The sequence below is a fragment of the Heliangelus exortis genome, chromosome 3, assembly GCF_036169615.1.
Source record: "Heliangelus exortis chromosome 3, bHelExo1.hap1, whole genome shotgun sequence".
NCBI lineage: Eukaryota > Metazoa > Chordata > Aves > Apodiformes > Trochilidae > Heliangelus > Heliangelus exortis.
The window spans coordinates 71,562,388-71,587,663 of record NC_092424.1 but is presented as its reverse complement, the minus strand read 5'-3'; the positions used below and the strand labels follow the sequence as shown (position 1 = coordinate 71,587,663).

At 40.1% G+C, this 25,276-nt stretch overlaps 2 long non-coding RNA genes across 2 annotated transcripts; both read left to right on the top strand.

Annotated features, from left to right (window-relative positions):
• The first annotated feature begins 4,559 nt into the window (after positions 1–4,559).
• On the top strand, positions 4,560–7,998 carry LOC139795547 (uncharacterized). Its single transcript, XR_011725561.1, has 2 exons — positions 4,560–5,087; positions 7,645–7,998. It is a non-coding gene; the product is annotated as an uncharacterized lncRNA (long non-coding RNA).
• A 7,924-nt stretch (positions 7,999–15,922) lies between these two features.
• On the top strand, positions 15,923–20,107 carry LOC139795546 (uncharacterized). Its single transcript, XR_011725560.1, has 3 exons — positions 15,923–16,084; positions 19,745–19,875; positions 19,973–20,107. It is a non-coding gene; the product is annotated as an uncharacterized lncRNA (long non-coding RNA).
• Positions 20,108–25,276: the final 5,169 nt, after the last annotated feature.

Sequence of the window (25,276 nt, the reverse complement as noted above, 5' to 3'; positions counted from 1 at the left end):
CTTGAGTTTACAGACAAGCTTCCCCAGACAGGACGTGCCCTCTCCAGAGGCAGAAGGGAAGGGAACCAAGGGCAGAGCCTTTTTGAGCCCACAGAAAGCTTAAGAAAAAGAAGGGCATGTTATTCTCTTGTTCCAGCATGTGAATTGTTGATAATAAAAGCTTTCAACAGCTGATTTTAAATCCTAGCACCAAAACTTTTGAAGACACAGGTTCCAATGTAGTGTGGGGCTGGTACAGAGACCCTAAGTAGTTTACTGAGTAAATAGCTACTTTTGGAGGTGAATTCTAAGTTTCTCAAGTTACAACATTATTACTGAAAATTAATGCTTTTCATGTATCTTTTTATCTCTTTCTGGAGGAGTGTGCAGGAATTTCGAAGGAGCAGAAATTTCAAAGATCAAATACATATTAGAAAAAGCTTAAGATTTTTCTTTACCTGGGAGTTTTTATGAAATTTCTGCAAGGTTGTTGGGTTTTTTTAAATATTTCTATCCATAGGGTGTAGAATTCTGACAGAAAATAATGGGAAGGAGAAATTGAGACAAATGTTATGAAAATCAATTCATCTTCTGAATAATTTTATTAGCTTTTTAAATTTTACATTCAGTTTAGAGGGGGAGAGATGTTTTTCACTGACTAGAACATGTTTCTGGGCACAGCCAGGAAACAGAGGAAATCAGAGAAGTTGCAGAGGTAAATATGATACATTTAGATGGAAGAAAAGACTACAAATAAAATCTTCAAGAATTTTCCTCTAATTAATTGAATCTAATTAATATAATTAGTTTCTATCTCTTGGTAAGAGTGCTGTTCTAAACCCTGCATGTGGCTGAGAGTCATCAAAAACCACAGGACAAAGACAAGTCTGTCCGATAACTTTATAAGCCTACTATTCCAGTACTCTGCTTCTACCCAGGCTGGAAGGACCCTTTATGCATCTTGAAAAAAAAATTAAATCTGTATTTGTGCTAAATAACAGTGATGTGTCCTGCTTCTCCTTGCTTTGTTCATCTCATATGCAGTGGTATTGTGAACTCAGCCACTTCAGACATCTACCCTCTGCAGAAACAACAGGCAATTGCTGCAGGTTATTTGATTCCTTACAGAAGTTATTTAATTATCCACAGTTAAATATTCCAGAGTAAATAAAAGTATTTTGGAAAGTAACCTAAGGAGAGAAATGCAAGAATTAAAGACTGAGAGACCACATCTTTTTCTGCAAGAAGGGTCTTGCTTGCCTGGTAGACTTACTTTGATCTGTAAGTTAGACATTAGTATTGTAGTAGGCTTTTTTGAATCCCTAATTATGTTAGATGTTTTGTTGATGTTAGCACTGTAAATATCCACTCTCTGAATTAACTAATTAAATCTTTTAGTATTATTCATTCCCTCCCACGAAAACTTACTTTAGTAATTAAAAATATGGTGGTAATTTATTCTGGCCGTGTGACTATTTTGTTCATATAGTTACTTAAATAATTTTATTTTATTACAGCTTCACAAAAATGTATCCTCATCATTTAATTAGAGATGTATGTGAAAAGCCAAGAGGTATTTGGAATTAGGCTGTGTTTGTTCACTTTATTTATGCCCTTACGCTTGCTAACTTCAGGGTATTTACAAAGGTATAAAAGGTAATAGTTGTTACCACACCAAGTAAAACTTGCAAAATATCTCCATTTGCTTCATGATAAGCACGTTATCTAAATCTTGTAAGCACTAAAGAGATCAGAGAAAGAAATGTACCTTTCTCTTGTGTAATGCTACCTGGGTTTTCTTTTTGTCTTGCAGGACACTGGCATCTTGCTGTAACCCAGACTTAACCACTCGTGCACTCACTGCCCTGAACCAGTGCCACCACTGTACCCCATCTCACACAGACACAGCCACAGACACATGGAAGCAGACACATTTCTACACTGTTCTTGGGATTTCTCTTCTCCTGGCACTAGCAGAAGGTTGCTGCCTACATAAAGTCTTTGCTTGTGCTTGGCAGATCATGATTTGAGTTCTCAGGTTTCGGCCAAATAGACATCGTTTCATCAAGTAATTAGTGGGAATAACAGACTTGCTCCGAGGCTCAACCCTTTGGAAAAAGCACAGTAAATTTAGTAACTGTGCCCCTACACCTACTAAAGAAACTGAACTGGCCTTCTAGCTTCAGGATAATAAACCTAACAGCCTAATTTCCTGGAGGGTGCTGAAAATAAATGAAGCCAGGCCCACTCATTCCAGGGAGTGGAGAAGTTGGCAATTGGTGTTCTCCAAGGAAAAACAAACAGAACCAGTCCCTTGGTCCCAAACACAGGAGATCCCTCCCATTTCTCCTCACAGAAGAGCTGAAACTGTGTTTGACTGAGTTAAAATAACCCTTTGTTCTTCCTCGGAGGCTGCCCCATAAACAAGTGTGACACTGTGCCAACCACTGGGCTGGAACAGACAGTTTGCCTGCTGAGCCATCCTCTTCCTCCAGCCCACCACAGCCAGTGGAGATTCAGCCCCCTTTATTTATTCCTGGTAATATCTCTTTTTCAGGAGGAATGGCTCACCAGCAGGGAGAGGGACTTACACTACACCTGAGCCTGGCCTTCACAGGTCACATAAAAAATGATTTATCCATGTCTTACCTGATTACCATCCAACCACTCCTGTCCCCTTCATAATTTGTTCCCAAACAGGCAGGATCAGGTTTGGGAGGACAGTGATGAAATGATTAGGAGAATCTTCATCCTCCAGCTCCCTCAGGCTCTTCATTAAAAAACACCCAACCAGCCTATGGCTTGCACAATGGCACAAGCCCAACCAACCAGTGGCCTCGTGCCTATGGGCAGCTCTTCTGTGGTATCTGTTGATTCTGTTGCTGCACCAAACCCTTGCCACTCTTCACATACACCTGAAAGACATCTCCACCATAAGTCTGCAGAAATCTCATGATACTTTGTACTGTGTTAGAGCAAATCACTTGAAGATCCTTCCCCAGTGAATCATGGAGGAGCCCACCCTTTCTAGAAAAACAGGAAATTCTGGAATGGCACCACTGGAGGACCATCATCAGGTCTTTGGTCCAGCTTGTGCCTCCACTACAAACCAGATGATGAATTACTAGCAGAAGGGAACATAGAACCAGGTTTCTAGCCCATACCTAAATCCTTCTGGAAAACCTAAGTTTAAACCAGTAGGTGAGATATCTTCTATTGTTTTACTACTTATGTTGCAGAATCCCATACTCTCTGACATGCATGCACCAAAATCCTGTTTGTCAAAACCTACTACACCATCCAACATGTTAAAAAATGTCCAGGGACTCAGGTGTCTCCTGCCTTTCCCTTGCCCTTGAGTACCTGCACACTCAGCTCTTCCCTCACATACAGCATCAAGATCTCCCTCTACATTTGCTTTGCTTGCTTATCATAGTCTCAAGAGTCAGTACTATGCAAAGTTAAAATCTGTTGAGCACAAGGGCATTTGACCCTGACCACAGCCTGCTGTTCCTTTAACAAACAATTAAGACATTCCGTGTGTGACTAAATTTGAAAGCAAACTCTAGAATTAATCTGCTTGTTTTAAATAGGCATATAAATAAGAACCAGCCCAGGCATTGCCCAAGAGATAAGCCAAAACTTTGAGGTTCAATAAAAGTTCAGTCACTTCCTTAGTTTCTTATGCAGGACTTGTTGGGAATAGGAGCTTAAATGAGGAAAAATGTCTTTATTTAGGGTTTTTAGGGAACAAAATGTCCCCCTGAAATTTGGAGTATGTGTCTCACATCTATTTGAGTAGCAGTTTCCTCTGGATACGGATGATCTGTAAGGAGAATAGCATAGCCAAATCCACTCTTGCCCTGCACAAATACTATTTCTGTGGGACTTCTTGTGTACAGAAGCAACAAAGTAGTTACAAAGGTGTGTTCATAACTCTGCACTACATATATCTCCCATGGTTTGTGAGGAGAACACAGGGGAAAAAATCCCAGCAACTAAATTAGGCTTGGCATAGAAGCTTGGCTGGTATAATATAGTTTAGCTTTTAAAAATATATTAAGAAAAAACAAACCAACCAAACCCAACCCTGCATTTTAAAGCTAGTGTCACTTTGCTTGATCAATTTTGTTAAAATAGGAAGGCTCTTATATAAGATGGTATATTAGATCAGTGAATAAGCCAAGTAGAATACATTTTTAGATGTTCATATATTTCTTTGTCACAGTTTTGGATCAAATAATTTAGGAAAACTTAAAATAGTTTCAGCGCTCTATCCAGGTAAATCCTGTAATAAAACTGCATATAGGAGGAGCACTATTTAAGTAGCTTTTTAGCTTGAAAAGTTTCTGTGTGGCAGAAAGAATAGACGGAAGGAGAAATTTTTGTTCAGCTTCATAATGTGAAGTTAACAAAAAACATGATCATGGAAAGTGACTATACCCATGCATTTTTTGAGGTGATAGGGAGTGTGGAGAGTTCATTTTTCAGGGTCTGTAGATTGAAGATTACATATTAACCACTAACCTAACTGATAACTCTATGGACAGAGTCCATTTTTCTATGTCACATGGCCTCACTTGTCCCATGCATAATGTTTTATGAGAGCTCTAAAATCTATGTTCACAGTGTTTTCTTGCAAATTATTTTCCATGTAGGTCAATAGAGCCTTTGCTGAAGGATTCAGCAAAAAATCTGAGGATTTTCATGTAGATAAAATGAAACCTTACATGAAAACTGCTGTAAAGAGTAGTTTTATTTCAGAATACCGAAGTGATCAGTACTCCTATTACTGCTGCAAAACTAATTTGGAAGAACACTGCTGCTGTCTGCCTAAGAATTACACACTACAGCCTACTAAGCTTTACAGTGTAAAGCTTAAATACTTCATAGTATTTAAGTACCAAAGAAGTGTCATGATTTCAGAGGAGTGCATGAGCATCTTGGAAATCCTAGTGTCCTCTACATAAAATAAAGAGAGTGGCAAGCTCCAGGGGTTTTTGTGATGTTTCTGCTACTTCTCCTTTTTGAGAGCTTCTTTCTCAGACTAGCAGAGTTGTTAATTCCTCTGAAGTTGCTATTTTAATATTCTATTTTATTAGCAAAAGGTAAGAATATTGTTACAGTAATTCTTATAATGGCAAGACTCTTTTGAAAAGAAGGATGCTTTCATTTAGCATTTTAAAGAGAAGCTTCGTGGCAGTATCAGGAGTGTCCAGTGAAAATCAGAAGATCCATTTGTTCTGTAAAGCACAGAAAAAAAATTTAAGCATACAGTGGTATAATTTCCTTGCCAGTTAAAATCTTCAGTGTCTCATGCTACAAGTGAACTAAAATCATGTCGCCATTTTGATGTTATTGCTCAAATGCAACACTGCAGTATCAATATTGAATTCTATTGCCCTGTAAATCCTTTGTAACAGTTTATTTGCAAGCTTATGTAAATCAAGTGAACACATTATTCATTAACAAGTGCTTAATTTTATTCATGCATTTGTAGCATTAAGAGAACATTAATTTTCAACACATTATTTTTTGTTTCTTTGTTCATAGATGAGCTATGAAAGTGTTTTAAACACCATGATGTTGAGATTTTCTATTATTGGTAAAAACCTTTTGTTGAAGTCAAAAGGATTCAGAGCACTTCAGTGACAGTATTTGCAAGACAAATGTACTGAATCTTTTGACTCACCATCAGTTCTCACTTCAGCATCCTAATTAACTTACATTACATGGAATATTTTATTAGCCATAAATTTTATATTTGTGTGTGCCTACGTTTTTTAATCTATCAAATAACTAGCACTGTGATATATACAGCAGTTTTTTCAAAACAAATCAGCTCCATGACTCAGATGGCTTCCACAAAAATTTCTGTTTTTCCGAGAAATTTCAAATTGATGTTTTCCACAATGTCAAAAAGTAAAAATATTTGCCCTAAACCCCATATTGTTTTACAACTAGCAGTGGTAATTTTCATTTTGGGTAATTTTCATTTAGAGTAATTTTCAAAATGCATTTATTCTTTGTAAGATGTAAGAAATATGTTCCATTTCTGCTGAACTGAGGCAACAGACACCTTTTTGAAGGGCTTCAAAATCAAAACCTTTAGAATATAAGAATTAATTTCGGTCAAGTTGTATCTTTCTGATTTCCTGAAAACTCACTTTAAAAGGCAGATAGTACCATCTTGTTTGATTTTTGCCTGTTTTGAGGAGTGTCCTAAAGATCAGAAAGTATAGAAGTCAATGAGATGATCTGACCCTTAGTAAGTGAACCCCTAATTATTCCAAACTACTGAGGCACTGGGGGTCTGGGACCTTCATTATTCTCTGAAACACGGTGTTTCCACTGAGCTCTGTTGAGAGATCCCTTTCTTCAATCAGCTCTTTGCCTGCCCAGCAATTCTATACTTTACATTCTTGTTCTACAGATAACACAAAATCTGTCAAATGAAAGATGTTTGTTTTGATGTTTGTTTTCCTGTTGTTTTACCACAAACGATACAGTGCCCATTATACGATTTTAAAATAGCACTAGAAACTACTTATTCTGCTCCCAAAAGGGAGGCTGTCTGAAGCCCTCAGATACTGGTAATGTTTTTTCAAAACCTTCAGGAGCTTGATTCAAAGCCAGATGCAGCTAATGAGACTTTTTCCACCAGCTTAGAAATGTGATTCCTCCGAGCGCAAGGCATGTTACATGTGCTACAAAGAAATAGGTGCACTTCACTCTCAGGCTTTTTAGGGAGTTGTGATGTTTTGTTTTTTTTTTTTTTTTTTTCCTAATCAAGCACTTTAAAGGCTAGCTCCAAAGTCCATTGATCTCATAAAGCTGAATCAAGCTGAAAATTCTGTTCTGTGGGTATTAAATATTTCACCAAGGTAAAATTAAGCTCATAAATCCTCCTGTCACTTACCCAGCTGACTAATTTCTTTCTCATCCTGCCTTTTCACATTCCTGAGCAGAAGCTGAGTGGTGCTCATGGTTGCAAGGAAAGACCCTTGTACTGATGTGTGTCATTTATAGTTAGATTTGTGGACTGTGATCTGAGCCCCTAAGCTGTAATGGTTAATGTTATAATAATGAAAAAGTTTCAGGCTCTACACCCCCCTTTCTTTGGGTCTTATCTGGATAAAGTATTTCTGGCCCAGATTTTCAGAGATGCTCTTTATTTTAAGAAATATTATGAACATACCTGAATCCCATTAAAAATTAGTAAGACACGAGGGTTGCATTCATTAAAAATAGTGACTGACCTAGAAAGAGCTCCAGTGAGGAGCTCCGCTTGAGTTAAATATGACATTATTCTACTTCTGTACTGATGTATACCTTATTGAAATGGCTTAGCCATATAAAGAATTTGTCTTTCACCCATTTTCAACAGGTTTTTGTCTTTCACCCATTTTTATTACAGCATCCTGTCTTTTAACTTCGATTTGTATGGCTGCACTGTCCACCGTGTGCTGGTGTCCCCACAAGACCCTTTGTTTCCTACCTGAGAAAGCATTCAAAACAAGCAATACCCTTTCTCTTCCCATAGACAGTACACGTAATATTAATGGTTATCTACTTGTGATAAGCAGAGCAGTATCATTTTACATGACTTGAAAGGGTCATCCATATCGTCAAGCACAATTAACTTGTCTTTCTCTCACAAAACAGGTTGGGGGAGGTAACTAAGAGGCCATACTTCCTCACATGCCTCAGAAAACAGTTCCAGGACAAGGGAACAGAAAAAAAAATAAAAAAAAAAATACAAAAAGCTTCCAAACAACAAACACAACAGGCTTATTATTGAGACCACAAGAAACTGTCCTGCATCTTATTGATGTGATGCCTGCTGCAGTTGTATTCACTGGAGATGCGTTTCAACAATTAGAGCTGCAAGATTCAACTTGCTATTTGTTCTTTGCTTCTAAGGAAAGCAAAATCTGTAAAATATTTCTTGAGAAGAATTAAAGTTGTTTTGAGGATCTGTCCAGACTACAATATAATACATACTGAAATCTTGCAGAACTTGCACCATTTTTTTTTTTATTAGCTTTTTGCTGGTTTTGGTTTTATTTTGTTTTGCTTTCCAGCCTGCATAGATCAGAATATCAACCCTACCTTGTTACACTCTAAGTTACACTCCAAGTCCTAGCTCTTCAGTTCTCAAAACTTGTGAGTTGTAGCAAGTATCCTGCAGTGAGGAGATGTCCAGGTAACACATTGTGTAAAGAACAATGTTTATAATTTATTATGTTAGCATATCCCCTCTGAGTCAGTGCTAAACCAGTGTCCCAGCTGATATTTAGGGTAGTGCTACACTGTTGAAGGTGCCATCATCCAGATGAAATGGTGTTGACCACTTGGGCTGTGGAGAATTGCACAGCACTTGTCACAATAACACAGCTATTAAATGTGTGACGTGTCCAAATGCCATATCAAAGTATTGCTCGAGCCACATACATTATTCCTGTCATTAAATTTCACTTCCTGTCTTAAATAACTGAGTAGAAGTCCTGCCTGAGTCCTGTCCTTTATTGCCTGAGAAGTGCTGAGTTCCTACAGAAGAATGACTGTCAATAATAAATCATTGTAGCCCTTTAAGCTTTTTTCCTAAAATGCTTTTGAATCCTTTGGGACAAAAAATCTTGGCTAATATTGATTTTTTCTTTTCATGTCAAGTTTAAACATGGCATTTTCTTTTTGTTGCTAACGTAGAAAGCTTTACAATGCCTATAATTTTGTGTCTTTTCTCAGTTTAATATATATAGGGAGAGATGGACAGAAGAAAGCTAATCTTTCTTACTCAGATAAAGTTTAAAATAGAAAGGTAACTGAGAATTTCCTATTTTTCTATATTAAAAAAAAAAAGGTAAAAAATCTGTAGACTTTTTTTTTTTTTTCAGTAGAAAAAATGAAGTTTTTTACAAGGAAGAGAAAGTCTTCCCACATAATTTCTGTCCCTTTTAAATCATTTCCTGATGTTGGATTCATTCCTATGTGTATTTCCCCCTTGATAAGAAAAGGAAAGTTGGAAATGCTTTGGACTTCTATTGTGATGTCTTTCACAATGATTAAAGGCAAGCTGCCATGTTTTGGTGAGGAAATCAAAATGTCCTTTCCTCCTGCTATCCTGTGGTGTCAAATTGTTGCCAGCCCTACGCTGAGCGAAAGCAGCCTGCTTGGATAACCAGAAGGTTTAAAATGGGAAGGTGTGGAAAGAGAATATTGTAGAGAGAGGAGAGAGGAGTCTCAGGAAAAGGGATTTTGGAGAAAGAGGGACCAGCTCAGTCGGTGGTGCAGCCATTGCCTGCTGTAACATGGAGCTTGTGAAAGGTCAGCAGCCACGCTCTGTACTCTGCTCTCTGCCTATCTGTGCCATCTCTTGAAATAACAGAGACTTCCAGGACTCCTTCACCTCCTTCCCTCTCTGTCCCCGGCATCCCCTCCCTGCTTGGTCCCTCTCTGGCACACATCCTTCAGCACCACTCTCTTTTCTTCCTTGAGCTTTTCCTGTTGTCATCACAAAGGACCTCTATGTCCTTTATTGTACTGTGTCCTCTCCTTGCCTGCCTCAAAGGCTATCTCTGGCTCCAGAGATAAAGTCTGCACTAAGAAAAGGATGGGGATTTAATTTAGGAGAAAAAAAACCCAAAACCCAGCAACCCCTCCCCCCCCAACCAACAACATGTAAAGGGTTAAGAAGAGACACACTAGTGCCCTGTTCTGGGGACAAGTCCACTGCTGCTATAAATTATTCAGATAGGTAAATTCAAAATTTGCCTTTAATGAGCTACTTTCTCATTATGCTACCCAAACTTTGTGAATTTCCTGAACAATCTATTTATGACTTGTTCCCTTGAAACTTGGAAGCAGTTCATTTGAGAGAAGCTTCCATATTACTCTGCCAAGAGAATTACCAAAATAGACCTGCATTGTTATTTTTGGGGATTCATGACCCTTCATTTGTTTGTTTGCTTTAGAGGGAATTTTTTTGTTTGAAGCCATTTTATCTTGGTGACAGTAAAAGTTGAAAGGGACATTTTAAGTAATAAAAAGTAGCAATTTATGTTCATAATGCAGGTTATTTCAGAAGTACCTGAATAGCTGATAGAATGAGAGTTCATGTTACTGCTATAACATGCTATAATGTGGTATACCAGGTGCTAAAAATATATGTACTATACTAAGAAACTTCACTAACCTGGAACTAGAACTTAGGGTAGAAAAAGAATTTGCTACATGGCTTTAGGATATAAAGTCCTGCTCAAATTCCCTTATGAGATGAGGAAACTGTCCTGGCTACAAGAGCTCTGCCTGGGGATGAAGGGCTACTTAGGCAGTGTTTTTCCCACAGGTTTTCTCACAGATGTGCCAGCAAGGGGTTTTTTTGCTATTGGGGGTGTTTGCCACTACCTGGGTCTTCTTGACACCTACTCAGGTGGGGCAGCAGCCTGGTAACTGGCAGGTGAGGGGGAGACAGGATTTGTTCTTCCCAGACATCAGCCCTGTGCAAATTAAATGGCCATCTGCAGAGGGATGGATATATGCTTTGGGGTAACAATCTGAACTCCTTGTCTCGACTGTACATGTGGCAGTGAGAGTGCCATGTGCGCTGTCACACCACCACTCCAATGCCATTGAGGTGTAATGATCTCCCCCTTGCTTTGCTAAATACTTTTGCTGCAATACAGCAGAACACAGGGAAAAAACCTGTGGCATCCACGTTGTGTACCTAGCCAAAGAAAATTCTGTATTTGGAAAAAAGCAAGCAAGCGAAAAAAAAAAAAAGTTGAAGTTTATTAACAGAACAGAAATATAATGAGCAGTGCACAGCATTTTACAGACTTTGTCATTAACTGTTCCCCAGTGTCTACTGAAACGTTTGACAAGGCTCTCAAAGGAAATTCAGTTATCATTATTTTAAATAGACTGTAGGGTTTATTTGAAAGGAAAGCATTTGTAGTAACATATCTAGCCTGACAAGAATATTTCTTTGGTGGAGCTTGCCACGATGCTGTTTATGGATCCAGCTTGCACAGACAGATAAATCAAAATGAACTCTTAAAAATCTATGCCAAAGATACTTCACCATTTAGGAGCAATTTTCTATCCACTCTACAGAAGATACCAAATCTTACCCAAGTGTCTTCATCAACCCTAAGTACCTGAAGCCTGCTTCAGGACTGAGCTTTTAAGGAGTGCTCTGAACATGTATTAAGCATTAAGCATACTTTACCTATACAGGTTTTTCCTCTCAAAAAGCATTGTACCTATTAATCAGCAATTCCTTTGCTTTGCTTGTTCTTTATTTTACTTTGAAGGTCCTATCACCCAGGGCAAATCTCAGCTCAGGACTTACAGATATAGTATTTCTTCCCTGACTTGTGAAAGAACCACTGGGGGACCTGTGAACTCAGAGAATAAATATCCCTTTCCAAGAACAAATGCATAGACATTAGATTATACCATAGCCAAATACCATTAATTAAACATCCCACTTGTAAATCTGGAGTTATATGCCATTCATCTACCTGAAAGTAATATTTTAGATTCAGAAAAACCTACTTTTTCAAACGATAATTTGATAAAATTACAGATTATTCCATAATACCAGAGAATAGGTGTGCTTATAGAGATGTACATGCATTTCTGCCACCCAGACCCTGTGATTAGCACTTTAAAATGATGACAAAGGCATTGTTGTCTCCACTGCTAGAAGTGGTAGGATTTCAGGTCAAAGAATTAAACTAGTGTCTCACTGGAGAAAGTCCTAATCTTCATATCTCATCCACATTACTTTTACACTGTTGCTACCAGAATAGCCCATTTACTGGACAGATCAAATCATGACTAAAGAGGAATTGATCTGAAATAAAGCTATGAAAGAAATTGTGTGAGTGGATGGCAGGAAGTGATTTGATGACTTTGTTGCCATAGTGAATAATTTTCTTGGCTGTCATAAGTTGATTTAGAATGCTATCTAGAAATCTTGTTGAACTCCAGCTCATCCTAAATGGCAACACAGCCACTTCTCAGTCATCTCTGGCCAATGAAGAGTTTCCATCTCACCTCAGTAGATGGTGACCTGGTTTTATGTCCTTCTGCTGGGTTCAGCAATGTGATGTACACATTCAGCTTTTAATGCTGAAGAAACTTCAAAAGGTACAGGACACTACAGCACACAGGTTATCTGAAGTTACTGAAAATCTTTTCCAGCTTCTGCAAACAATTACATGCACAAAACGAGAGCCAAAAATTTTCTTCTGCTATAGTGAACCTAGGTGTAATCAGGATGATGATCTTTGCAGAAGACAAATAGTCAGACTACTATGAACTCCTCTGGGGTCTGAGGAAAATCATATACTCTGTCAGCTTCCTTTCTATGGGCCTGACACACAGAAGCCCACTTACTGGACCTTGGCTGTGTTACAGTAATCACTTTATTTCAAACAGAAATTAGAAAACATTTTTCAGCCATTGAAACATTGGGTTCTGAAATAGACTTTCTAAAACAGAATTCTGGGAGAAACAATCCAAAGTGACTTCTGAGATAAATCCATGGATGGGATTATGTGGCAAGATATGGTGAACCTGGAACAAAGATTAATGTTTGAGCCATCAGCCTCGGGCTGAAGTATATCTGTACCTTCTGAGCAGCACTGAATGTATATGTAATCTCTGTTGTTCATGAGATGGATTGTGTCACATTAATGTAAGGTTTCGTGTTTCTGCTGGCCACCTGCAGAGACAAAACCTTTTTTTCTCTCTTCTTTGATATGAATATTGGCTCCCAATTTGTTTTCTTTTAAACATAATTTCTCCTTGCTTCATTCTGCAGCAATAAATATCATCTACAGTAAGAACAACTATACCATGCAGGTTATGCTGAGGCTCCAACCTGCTCTCTTATGTACATAAAGTAATCTCCATATTTGAGTTCAGGAAGATGTTTTCCCTCATGCTGAACTGGAGAGTCCCGTGGGTGTTTGGGAGGCAGTGGAGGCTTCTTTGCAGAGGAGCAAATAAATAATTTCCTGCAACCCTGTGAGCAAGCCAAACAGCAAACGTAGGCAGGATGTTGTCAGTGATCTTGATTTCTCTTGCTCCCTTCTTGTGGTACTACATAGTCCTGTAGGAATCTTTACAAATCTTTTTTCTGTGGTATGCTGGGAAATTGCTGGCTTGTGGTAGAAGGAGACATGTGGAATACATGTGTTCAGCATCCTCTTAGGCGTGTTCTCTGTATCCCAGTCTGTGGGATAGTCTTAGATTCCACATAGTAGTGTGTATATTAAAAAAAAAAACCCAAACAAATGGAAGGCAAAAAAAGTGCAGAACTCTGTACCAAAACCAAACAATTCACTGAATGCCTCTCCTCTTGGGGAGAGGACAAGAAAACAAACAGCATAAACCAGACACTAACTGTGCTACTTAATGCAGAAATGACAATTACTTGCAAGCTCCTGGTGATTCAGCTGTACGACTCTAAGGCACAAACTGGAATAATATAAGGCAAGGTAAAATGGACAAACAGAGATCTCCCTGTGTAACACCACAGATATTTTTAGCATGCTAAGGATTGTTTCCATTCAATTATAAAGATAGGAGAACTCAAAGATTAATGTCCCTGTTAATATTCACAATGTGCATATCTAAAATGTGTTATTTATTGAACATTTACACTATGAACAAGTACTTGAAGACACTTTGTGTAAAGTGTTTCTGTCTGCTAAAGATCTCTTCACTTAATGTTTTTTGAGTCCTGAGTGGTTTGCAAGTCAATTAAACACCGATAGAACAGAGATAAACACTTCCTATTGAGAAATGTCACCTCAGCCTTTCTGCTTCATTTCATTATGTCATTTAACACACTGACAGGCATTGAACTGGCACAGCATCAGCCATGATATCAAGACATAAGCTATATAACATGCTGAGCCACATGCAGATGGGCAAAACCAGCATTGTAGTCATACCAGCTGGCACAGAGAAGCTGTCATGTATTTATGTTGGGGGCACCCTAATATGCAGCCAGAGTCGTGATAAATGGATTATCTCACGCATTACTCTCTAAGCAGTAGCATGCAGGCACATGCAATTTAACACCCAGTAGCTCTCTCCCTTCCTCAAAAACTGAGAAGTCTGGCAACAGTGTTGTCAGGATCCTTTTAGGATTAGGTTCCCTCTTGCTTTCTACAAATGGGAATGTTAGCAAACACTGTCACTCTGCTCCGCACGATCCATTGCTCACATTGTTCAAGGCAGCAGATAAAGCACTGGGGTTTCAGGAGTGCTTAAAGGGTTGCACCTCAGTTAGTGCTTGCAATTTTTCAAGCAGCTGAAATACCTACCTACTATCAATTGTCTTTCTGAAGAGCTCTAGAGGCCTTGTTTTCTTAAGAGCTCTATACTTACAGTGAAGGTAAAAGCATGACAGGTGAGAAGAGAAACTGTATGTCCCTATTTTAATATGAGGCCTCATGAATTTGGTTTCAAAATACTTGAAAGCTTCCAGATTTTTGTTTCATTGTTGGGACACTCTGCTATTGTTGCTGGCATATTGTTTGATAGCAGCAAAATCTATGTTCAGAGTTGACTTGGAATTCGTTGCTATTTTGAGTGCTATGTTCCATTCATATATAAGTACTGGAATAAGTATACAAAAGAATTTAGAAGTATTTCATAGATAAATATGGGAAAATAGAGGAGGGGATATCTCAGTGCATTTGGGAACTATTAGGTTTTGTCAAAACAAAGAACACTTCAAGTAGATGTTGGTGTCATATGATTCATACTTTGTGATAAATTAATGCAGCACCCTGAAATAGAAATAAATAAATCTCCAGTTCTCAGAAATGTGCATGCATTACTGTTGAATCAGAACTTGGCAGCAATTCCACTGGCACACATGAAAGAAGTGTCCTTTTGTTTTCTATGGGAATATTTTTGGAACTGTGTTTTGAAAATTCTGTATGGCTTGTAGCTGCAGCAAACCAAAGTGCTAGCAAGCCCATAGCATCATGAATGAAACTCGCTGCATTTCCTAATCAAAGCAGTGACACAATCTTTTCTCTGTTCCCAGCTAATGGTGCTAAAGCATTCATCCAGTTGTGTCAGAACCACACTTCCAGCAGTGAGTGCATTAGACGGGAGAGAGTCATAGGTCCCTCTTTTCCACTTGTGCCTTTGCTCACAGAGAGCATCTCAGTTTGACCTTTATTTTTGTACAGTCATGGTAATTTTTGTACATTCATGGTAATTTTTGTGCTGCCTTTAAATAAAAATAGGAATTAAAATGGAACCATGAAAATGTGGTTGAAAAGAACTGGAGACTTCACTTTCTGGTGTTGGGAATGTAACAAGACATGAAAAGATAAAAGAGAAATATGTATAGAAAATCAAAGACAGGGGTTTGTGTGTATTTCTTGTCACCCTACTGTATACAAGGGAAAATCATTAAGGTTACGAGTCATGACAGCTCTTCTTGATGACAAAACAGCTTTGTCAACAAAAGAGCTGAGTATATAAATGTATCATATATCATTTCCCACTCTTTCTGTCTATATATTATATGCTTGCTCGCCTAAGTATAATAAACTAAATTTACAGCTTCTTCCAGTATTTTTATGTAAAGTTAAGTGAAAACAGATTTTACTTGGGGAAAGAAAACACAAAAAAAAACAACAACAAAAAACCCCCACACTGCAGTGTTTGCAACCAAAATTCTTCAACTCTGGAGCCAGTTCTTTAAACAGAGAAGGTTCTCAGTGAACTGCTGCTGCTGGGGCTCTCCACTGCCAGACCCTGCACCCAAGGTTCTAAAGCAGATGGGAATACCCTATCTTCCCTGCTGCATGTCCTCTTCAGGAGGGCAAAGCATCAGGTGTTTTTTAATTTACTTTCCTTTTGGACCTTTGACTTGACCTGTCGTAGCTCACCCTGACTCATCTCCAGCAGGAAGGGTGGAGGTTTATCTCTCCCAGGAGGACAGATCTGGTGGTTATAGGGCTCTTCTGGGATGTGGGAATATAAGAGTCAAGCCCTCTGAGGATGAGGATACAAGTCAGATTTCCTGCTTCCTGGATGAGGGCACTGTGACACCATGGACAAGGTGAGCACTAGTACTTTCTTCTTTGTCCACACGTAAGGAAATACAGGGCTAACTCTACTTCCCTGAGCACAGAAAAGCATCTGAGAGAATGAAGCCCAGTTTCATAGACTGCCAAATCCAATCAAGAGAAAAATATTCCTGACTTTTTTTTTTTTTTTTTTTTTTTCCAGTGCTTAATATAGCCTGATTCGGAAGTCCTGTGATGCGGTGTCAAGGACTCAGCTGAGAATTAATTCTTGGGTGCTCACCACTCTCCATCCAGCTTCCTAGATACCTCACCTTCCTTTTGATGTCCGCCTCCATAGCCAGGCATTCAAGCCTCTGGTGTGTTACTGCAGGGGTGAAATTCCTCCTGGCACCTTGGTCTTAACACTTTTCTGTTTAAGCAATAGATGCTTACCATTGGTGTGAGCCAGCTGCTTCAGCACATTCTTGTTCTATCATGGACAACACATGCCATTAAGTCCTGAAGGTCACCAGAAGGTCACCTAGGAAGGCACTAGAGTATGGATGACTCCAAGTATAGATATAGATGGCCACAGAGCTCTAGTGAGAGACTATCAGATCGTCAGTGATCAGGACCCAATACAAAGCCTATAGGAGATAAACCAGCAATTGTTGTCTTTCCACATGAAGAAGTTACTCCACTAGATGCACAGAAAAAAATTAGCTCTTCTGTCCAGCACAGACCAGCTATCAGGAAGTGACTTTAAGCCAATACCCTGTTACCACTGTATAAGGCTAACATGAAGACTGTTGGGAAATATGGTTAAATTATTCTGAAATGGCTTGTGGTGGAGACACTACACTGAACTAAACACAGAGAAAAGAACACATATTAAGGGACATATTCAGAGAGGTTGGATAAAAATACAGAGTTATTATAATATCTTGAAATAGGGTGCATGTCCCAAGATTTTCACCAAGAGCCTGGATATTTTGTCTGGGGAAAAAACTGAAATAAAACTAGAGTAGACTAGTACACCTGTACTGTGATTCTGCAACAAGCCTGTCCTTGGGCAGCATCTCAGATTGCTGAGATGCTCAGAGCTCAGACTCATAGCCCTGCAGAGTGCACGACATGAGTGAACAAGACAAGGGATGAGCTGCCCTTTCAGACCTTAAATCCTGCCCAGCTTAACCTTCTAAATTTCTACCATGGTAGTATCACAGCTTAAAATACATCTTTCCTGGTTCCTTATGTGCGTTGCCCTGAGAGTTACTCTTGAGGCTAATGGAGGGCAGGAAGTTAGGTGCTGTTATTTTTTTCCATGTGTATGTAAAGCTTAATAGACTAAACTAGCAGGGTCAACAATAGGCAAAATTAAAACAGTTCTAAAAATGAACTAGACAAGAGGAAACAATTACAGGACTGCTATTTAGAGGAAATAAGCACTGGGTGGTTCAGTTGCTAACACAATGAAGGAGACAGCCCACGATGGTGCTTCTAAACCCTTCCCGGTCTGGTATTCCCAAACTGTCCAGTGTTGTTTACTTGCCTGGAACAAGGCCACAAACACATCCTGGTAGGTTGGGAGCAATCCACAGCAATCACTGTGAGAAAGAGGAAGCAGGCAGAGAGGGCAGCAGTAAGGGACCTCTGCTCATTTGAGGAGCCAAGCAGCGAGTACTTTTGTTACCCTGGGTAGTTTGAGGTGATGCCTTCAGTCAAAAAATAACTCCAGGAGGTATCATCAACTGCACAAAGTATCATCAGATAACTTTCCTGATTTCTCAGGTCTCCTTTTAGGATATCAAAGTGTTCAGTAGTATCCCTGCTGCCACACCTCCAAATTATTAAAGTGATATTAATTGGAGGGAGGTGGGGCAGGAAGAGATACAGCTTTAAGGAACTGGCTGTGTGGTCACACTCAGAGTTGTGGTCAACACCTGATGTCCAAATAGAGACCAACGATGAGTGGCATTTCTCAGGGGCCGGTTCTGGGACTGGTGCTGTTTAACATCTTTGGCAGCTACATAGACAGTGGAATTGAGTGCATCCTCAGAAAGCTTTCTGATGACACCAAGTTGTGTGGTGTGTTTGAGATGCTGGAGGGAAGCGGTGACATCCAAAGGGACCTTGACAGGCTTGAGAGGTGGGCCCACACCAGCCCCATGAAATCCAATACTACCAAGTGCAAGGCCCCACACCTGGGTCAGGGCAGTCCCGAGAACAAATACAAGTTGGGCAGAGAATGGATTGAGAGCAATCCTGAGGAAAGGAATTGGAGGTGTTGATAAGAAACTCAACATGGGCCAGCAATGTGCACTTGCAGCCCTGAAAGCCAACCCTGTCGTGAGCTGCACCAAAAGAAGCATGGGCAGTAGGTTGAGCAAGGTGATTCTCCCTGGCTGCTCTGCTCCTACGAGACCTCACCTAGGGTACTGTGTCCAGTTCTGGAACCCCCAACACAGGAAGGAGATGGAGCTGTTGGAGCAAGTCCAGAGGAAGGCCACAAAGATGATCAGGGAGCTGGGGCACTTCTTCATCTCCTATGAAGATGGGCTGAGACAGCTGGGGTTGTTCAGCCTGGAGAAGAGAAGGCTCTGGGGAGACCTCATAGCAGCCTTCCAGTACCTGAAGGGGCCTGCAGGAAAGCTGGGGAGGGACCTTTTTCGTAGGACAAAGAGTGATGGCTTTAAACTGGAAGAGGGTAGATTTGGGATTAGATATTAGAAAGAAATTATTTCCTGTGAGGGTGGTGAGACATTGGCACAGGTTGCCCAGGGAAGCTGTGGATTCTATATCCCTGGAAGTGTTCAAACCAGACTGTTTGGGGTTTTGAACAACCTGGTCTAGTGGGAGGTGTCCCTGCCCAGGCAGGGGAGTCAGAACTAGGTGATCTTTAAGGTCCTTTCTAATCCAAACTGTTCTAAGATTCTATGACTTGGGAACTGTTCTATTTTTTGTGCTGACACTGACTTCCACTGCATCCTTGGATGCTTCCCAGCTGTGAGTAGCATTCCTTCCTTTCTCCTTGTCCTTTGAATGACACGTTTCAGCTGCACAGGGCTTGTGGCAGAGACTGTCTCACACTGGATGTAGGTACTGTGCATGGAACACTGATGCCAGGTTTCAGGCTGCCATAACAATTACATGGAGAGACTCCTAAGTCCATCTACCTTAGCACTAGTTAATTAATTTATCTATCAAACTATTAGCTGTACAGTCATAACTGTTTCATTTTTAATGAGAGACATTAGCCGGGCTTTCTGATATCTAATTAAAAGTTAGTGATTAAAAAAAAAAAAAGGAGTTGTTCTTCCTTTGTTGAAGGTGCAGAAATGTCAGAAATGGAAAATGCCAAGAGCCCAACAGATATGTTATGCAAATCCCCATTAATCAAGCTGAACAAAGAAAAGGGAGAGTTTCATCACTGTGTCATTTTTTTTCCTGCCTTCCTAAAAGCTTCTAGTAAGTGAAGGTAATTTAAAAATTTTAATTTTAAAGACTGAATAAAAACCAATAAAATGCCTTCAAACCTCTGCTGCGGAAAGTTTGTGGAAGACCTTGTGTGTAGATATTTTTATCTGTCAGGTTTTATCATGTGGGTGAGAGTAGTGGTTTTTTGGAATCCAGAAAACAATGAAGACCACAAGAACGTCATTAGAAACTTACCACATAGTTATTCTTTTTTTCTGCAAACATTTTAATTGCAGCTGCAAGAGACTGAAAAATCCTGCCTGATAAGCGTGCTTTTCTGCTGTACAAATACAATCAAAAGCATTCTGCTAGCAAGCCTACACAAAAAAAAGCTCATTAAATTAAATGCCAGGGATTATCTCTAAAGGTGAGTATAGAAGGCAGGTGGAGATAATGAAAATAGGATATTATCCCATTAACATTTGCTCTGTTACTGCACCCACTTTGCTGTCATTTCTCATTAGCATCCTACCAGAAAGCTGGAGACTTGTGGTGACTATAGCACAAAAAAAGCGTAGCCTGTCACTCCTGCAGAGCAAAGGAAGGTGCTGACAGCTTCGTACCAGGCAGGGCAGCAACATGCCAAGGAAAAGTGCAAGCTGCAGGTGAGGCTATAGAGAGCAACAAGGTCTGATCCGCCCAGCCCGGGTAAGCCAAACGCTGACAGTGATGCAAGAGCCCTCCTTGGAGCCTGCCAAAAACGTGTACACTCTTTCAATGTTTCATTGCCTCACACCACCCCTTCAGCTGCTCATGGCACTCCTCCTGAAAAGAGATCCCACGCGATGCACGTGTCCCACAGCACACACAGCACCTCCAGGCCCTTCTTTAATAACTAGGAACTCAATGTCCTCTCTAAACACAGGCTGGCAACCTGGGAGCTGCTGAGCTACACTGGCCCTGGGGCAGCTCGAGGAAGGGAGGCAGGAGAGGAGATCCTCCTGTGGCTCCTGGGCTGCGGGAGAGGACAGAAGGTGACCCAACAGGATCTGCAGCTAGGGATGGCATTTTGCTCCTGCCGTGCTGGGCTTCCCGAGTGGGAAAAGTCAAAGAGGAAGACAGAAGGATGGTTCTGCCATCTCCCTGTCTCTGCCCTCCTCCTCGGGAACAAGAGTAAGCCATTTTTGCTGATGTCCCAGAGGTGTGCCCTGGAGAATCCAGGTCATGTTGGAGGAGGAACAGGAGCTACCAGGAGCTAATTTTCAGGGGTCATTCAGGAGAATGAAATAGAGCTTTCCTTTTCTAGAATTTGAAAACTCTTTTTTTTTTTTTTTTTTTTTTTTTTTTTTTTGCAAGCAGAGATTGAAGTTGTTCATCTTGTTAAACACAGGCTTTTGTGTTAGAGGAAAAAAGCTTCTATGGGATAGTTGTTATGATGTCCCCAGGCTGGCAACACTTACACCAGAGCAGAATTTGCAGGAGAAATGAGGACACTAATGACTGTCAGGCAATTCACCATAGCTTCTTCCAGCCCTTACCCTTACCGGGTTAATTCCCCTCTTTCTTCCCTCCTTTCTTTCCCTTGCCACTGGAGTTTCTCCTAGGATTTCTCTCCCTTCCTTGCCTATCGATGTAGCTAATTCTCTCCATCCTAAGAATTAAATTCCATCCTAAGAACCAAGCTCCCATCTCAATTAATTACTGCTCTCCCTGCTTTTAATGCTTTAATTTTCCCTCACCCTGTCTCTAGTTTGTTTACATGTAATAAAAAAAATATCTGATGAGGTGGGGAAAGCCCATTATTCTATGTTTCTATAAAGTCTAACTCCTTCTCCTCTTTTCTTTCTCTCTCTCACCCGCTAAGTGGCCCTGAGGCCCTGAGTCTTATAAACATAAATACAATTGCAATTTGGCTTTGAAGCTCGTGTCAGTCCCATACAATAAGATGCCCTACAGAGGATACCTATAGGCCATGCTTCATTTTTTAAACTGTTTTCCTTCCTCCTCTCTGGTCCTATTTTCATTGTCTCTCTGTTTTTGTTTGTCTCCTCCGCCCCATTTTTCATTCAGGACCTCTCTGGTCTCCACCCCACCCTTGCAGCCTCACCTCAGAGGAATGCAAACAAAATAACCATTCAAGGCCGATGAACTTTAAAACTCATGACATGCAAGTGGGTTGGAAAACAGACAAAACAGTTTCACCCGTCCCTTGTTTAGGGCCCTGATGAACAGCCTGCTGCAGCTCCCAGGTTAGTGTGGAGGATGTGCTGCTGCTTGTCTCCCTTTCATAAGGGAAAGGCTGGAATGTGGCCGTGTACCAAAAAGCCTGTTGTAGCATGGTTTGTTAGAAGGACAACCTGGATCCCCCACATGCATCTCGTACACAGGGCTTTTCAGCTCACTTCTTTGATAGTGAGCACATGGAAATGGCAGGATGAGTCTTGTTGATTGCTTAAGTGGAGTAATCTTTAGGGGAGTGAATAGACTAGTCAGCAAATCTGCTTGGCCCAGGGTGAAAATCTATCCCAAACAACCCAATAGAGCTTTGTTTGTTTGGGCAAGAAAACAAGATTGAAAGGAGTCCCTCATTTTCACTTTCTTGCTTTTTATAAACCATTTCCTCAGGCTGCTTAGGACAGGCATGTTCAATCCTTTCATTTTCTTCAAATAATCACTTCCAAGCTAGCTTAAAAACATTTTTTTATCTACTAAAAATATTTTTTATTTACTTAGCAAGCCATTTAATCAGCAAAATAAATGCAAACAGACCAGGGTGTCAAGTGGAAAGAGGAGGTCCTGTCCCCTGTGCCCCCCAGGTGTCAGGGCTGTAGGCAGTGCTTGACGTAGGGGGGTCCTGGGCAGTGGGGCAGGAGGGGGTCCCAGGGCCAAAGGGGTCCCTGCCTGCAGCACTTCAAGCCCCATGCAGGTAGGACATGGGATGTTCAGATGCAGGCAGAAGAGCCAGCACTTTGCTGCTGCTCACAAAAGCAGTAAAACCTCCATCCCTGTTTATTGTTTACTCAGCTCTCACCCTCTCTCCTTTCACACATGCAAACAAGCTTGCAATTATCACAGTAACAAAGACGGAATTGAATTTATTTTCTGGAAAACCAGGAATATGAATTTTGGCTCTCACAAGATGGAGCTATTCTTTTTACAGGAAGGGGGTGGGTGTATTGAAAATGGACTAAAAGAGTGAAAATGAAATATTTCAGAACACAACGGAAAGAAAGTCCTTGAATACAGATTCCATCAGGTCTCTAGGGGCATAAATCTAATTTTCCATGCAATTAGTTTCAAATCAGGGTAAGTGTCAGATGCTTTCATTTATTTGGCTGTATTGTGACAATATTCTTTCTCCTTTTTTTCCTTTTTTCTTTCTTTTTTGTTTTTTTTTTTTTTTTTCCTATGGCACTCCAAGCCTGATCCAAAATCTACTAAAGCCAGTGGAAAGACTCCCAAAGTCTTCAAATGAGCTTTGGATCAATCCCTCATTAGCCTTAGGCAAACCAATAAACTCAAATATTTAAATGGTTGTATGTTGAGTCTCAAACCATACTTTATTTTCATTCTAAATTTACTATCAAAGCTATGAATAGCTTGTATCTCTTAATTTAGGAAAATCAAACTAAACCAGCTAGTATAAAAAGCCCCCATGAAGTTAAAAAACTTATCCTGGGAACACTATACCTATATCCTGCTAAAAAAAAAAAAAAAAAAAAAAAAGGGAAAAGTGAAGTCTTTCCATAGGCACAATGTTTGTTTCAAACATTGCAAAAAGTGTACCCAGAAACCATCCTCCAGCAGAGTCTTTGTTTTCACTGATGATTGTCTGCTGTGTCTACCCATGCCATAGCAGCTGGTGTATGTATGATATATAAAAGAGTGTCTGCATACACGAGGGTGCATATTAAATGTAGGTAGAAGCAACCATAATTTTTATTGACATAAATAAACTACAGTAGCTGAAGGATATTTTTGCAGATATAATTATATCTACATTAGAGTTCTTTTGGCATGAGTATGTGCTTCAGGTGAATTTTTCCCACTTCATAGAAAAGCTGGCAAGACTTTTAAGAGTTGTTAAGTCTTAGGCTGGATAACATTTTAGTTGGCAAGGCGTAGGCTTCTTGACTTGCTCTGTATTGATGTGATGTGATACAGTAGAATTTACCTAATAAGCACATTGGAGAAGGCACTTGATTCAGAGGCTTAAATCAAAATCCTGAATCCAGAACAGATCCAGTGCCAATCACAAGTTTTTACAAAGACTAAACAATGCAGAAAAAGTACACAAACAAGTGCAGACAGCTGCCTTTTCACTCTGTTATAATTAGAGCAGGCTGTACCTTACCTAGCTCCCTCCCTTTCAGAAGTCAGGTAGCCACTTTATTATTGCCATTTTATTATTGCCACATACTCCAGCAACACGGTTTACGAGCCTGGGCTTGCTGCCATGATACCACAACTACATGACTTTCAGAGTGGACCTGGTGTATGTCTGGCTAGCTCAGAATGGAGCCACATAGAAATCTGCTGAACTGCTATACTGGGTGGGACTTGTGGTCCAAAATTAGATGTCTGCCATGTAAGTGTCTATGTCTGAGTTAGTTCTCAAAGCTCCTTTTAGAAGGAGTGAAGAGAAACAGGGACATCTGGGGTTCAGTTCATCTCATTCATCTCTAAAATAAGCCAGAGGAATTATGTGGGCAGATATCTAAATGTAGGTGGAGTGATTTCCAGTCACCTTCATAAATGGCTGCAGCTTGGGCTTGATAACACACAGAAGTTGTGCTGATTTAAGTAAAAGTGAGATGCTGTAGCTTGGTGATGAAATAAGCACTGCATGGAGCCACAGCCACACTATAAAGTGGAGATCTGTGCCTGTGGATAGTAAGGCCTAGTACTTTCTAGGACACTTCTGCAAAATCCTCCAGATTAGATGCAGATCAAGTAATTTATTGTTTTTTTGTCTAGTGTTTGCTGCTCCAGCCCAAATTTATCAGGGGCTACTCAAAGAAAAACCAGGAAGGCACTGCACTGTTCTCCCAAATAAGAGTATTTCCAAAAAAACTTGAAAAACAATGAGGGAGCTTGAGTGAGCAGAGCAGCCTTTATAAGAAGCTGGAGAGGTGTATGGATTTTAAATTTAGACAAGGGACCATAAATTAGGTTTACTGATCTGGGTAGGAAAGCATAATCCACCAAGATGCTCATGAGGAAGATGAGCATCAACAATCCAATGATGTGCAGTCACTCCTAAATTGCAAAAGCAAAGATCTTCCTAGTAATGAAGATGTCCTAGACACTAAGTTCTCCTCCCTGCTTGGAACTCTATTGAAAGGAGGATGGCTGCATCAGTGTCCAATGTCTTACTTAATCAGAACATTTGCATGAAAATGGCCAGCCCAGCCTTAGGACAGAAAACAGTTGCAGGCTTTCAGCAGCCACCCAACCTGAGACTTAAATCGTCCAAATGAATAAACTGATTGTGGTGTGTCAGACAAGTCTCACTGAGTTTAAAAGAAAAACATTTAAAAACCTGTTCACACAGCATAGTTCCGTATGTCCAATCTGGTAATTAGCATAACTCCTCCCTGGAACATCCTGTTGATTAAACCTATTTGATCTGCAGCAATTTTCAACAATGGTTCCGACAAGTTAACCTGGTGCATCTTCAAAGAATAAATATGCTGAAAGAGGGGTTTATTTTATTTTAAAATAATACCTTGAAAGTAGATCTCAGCTGCACAGAAGTGAACAAATAGGTGGGTTTGCAAGGTGCCAGTAGCAGCCATACAGTTTCTGGTGCATATTTGATTTTTAGA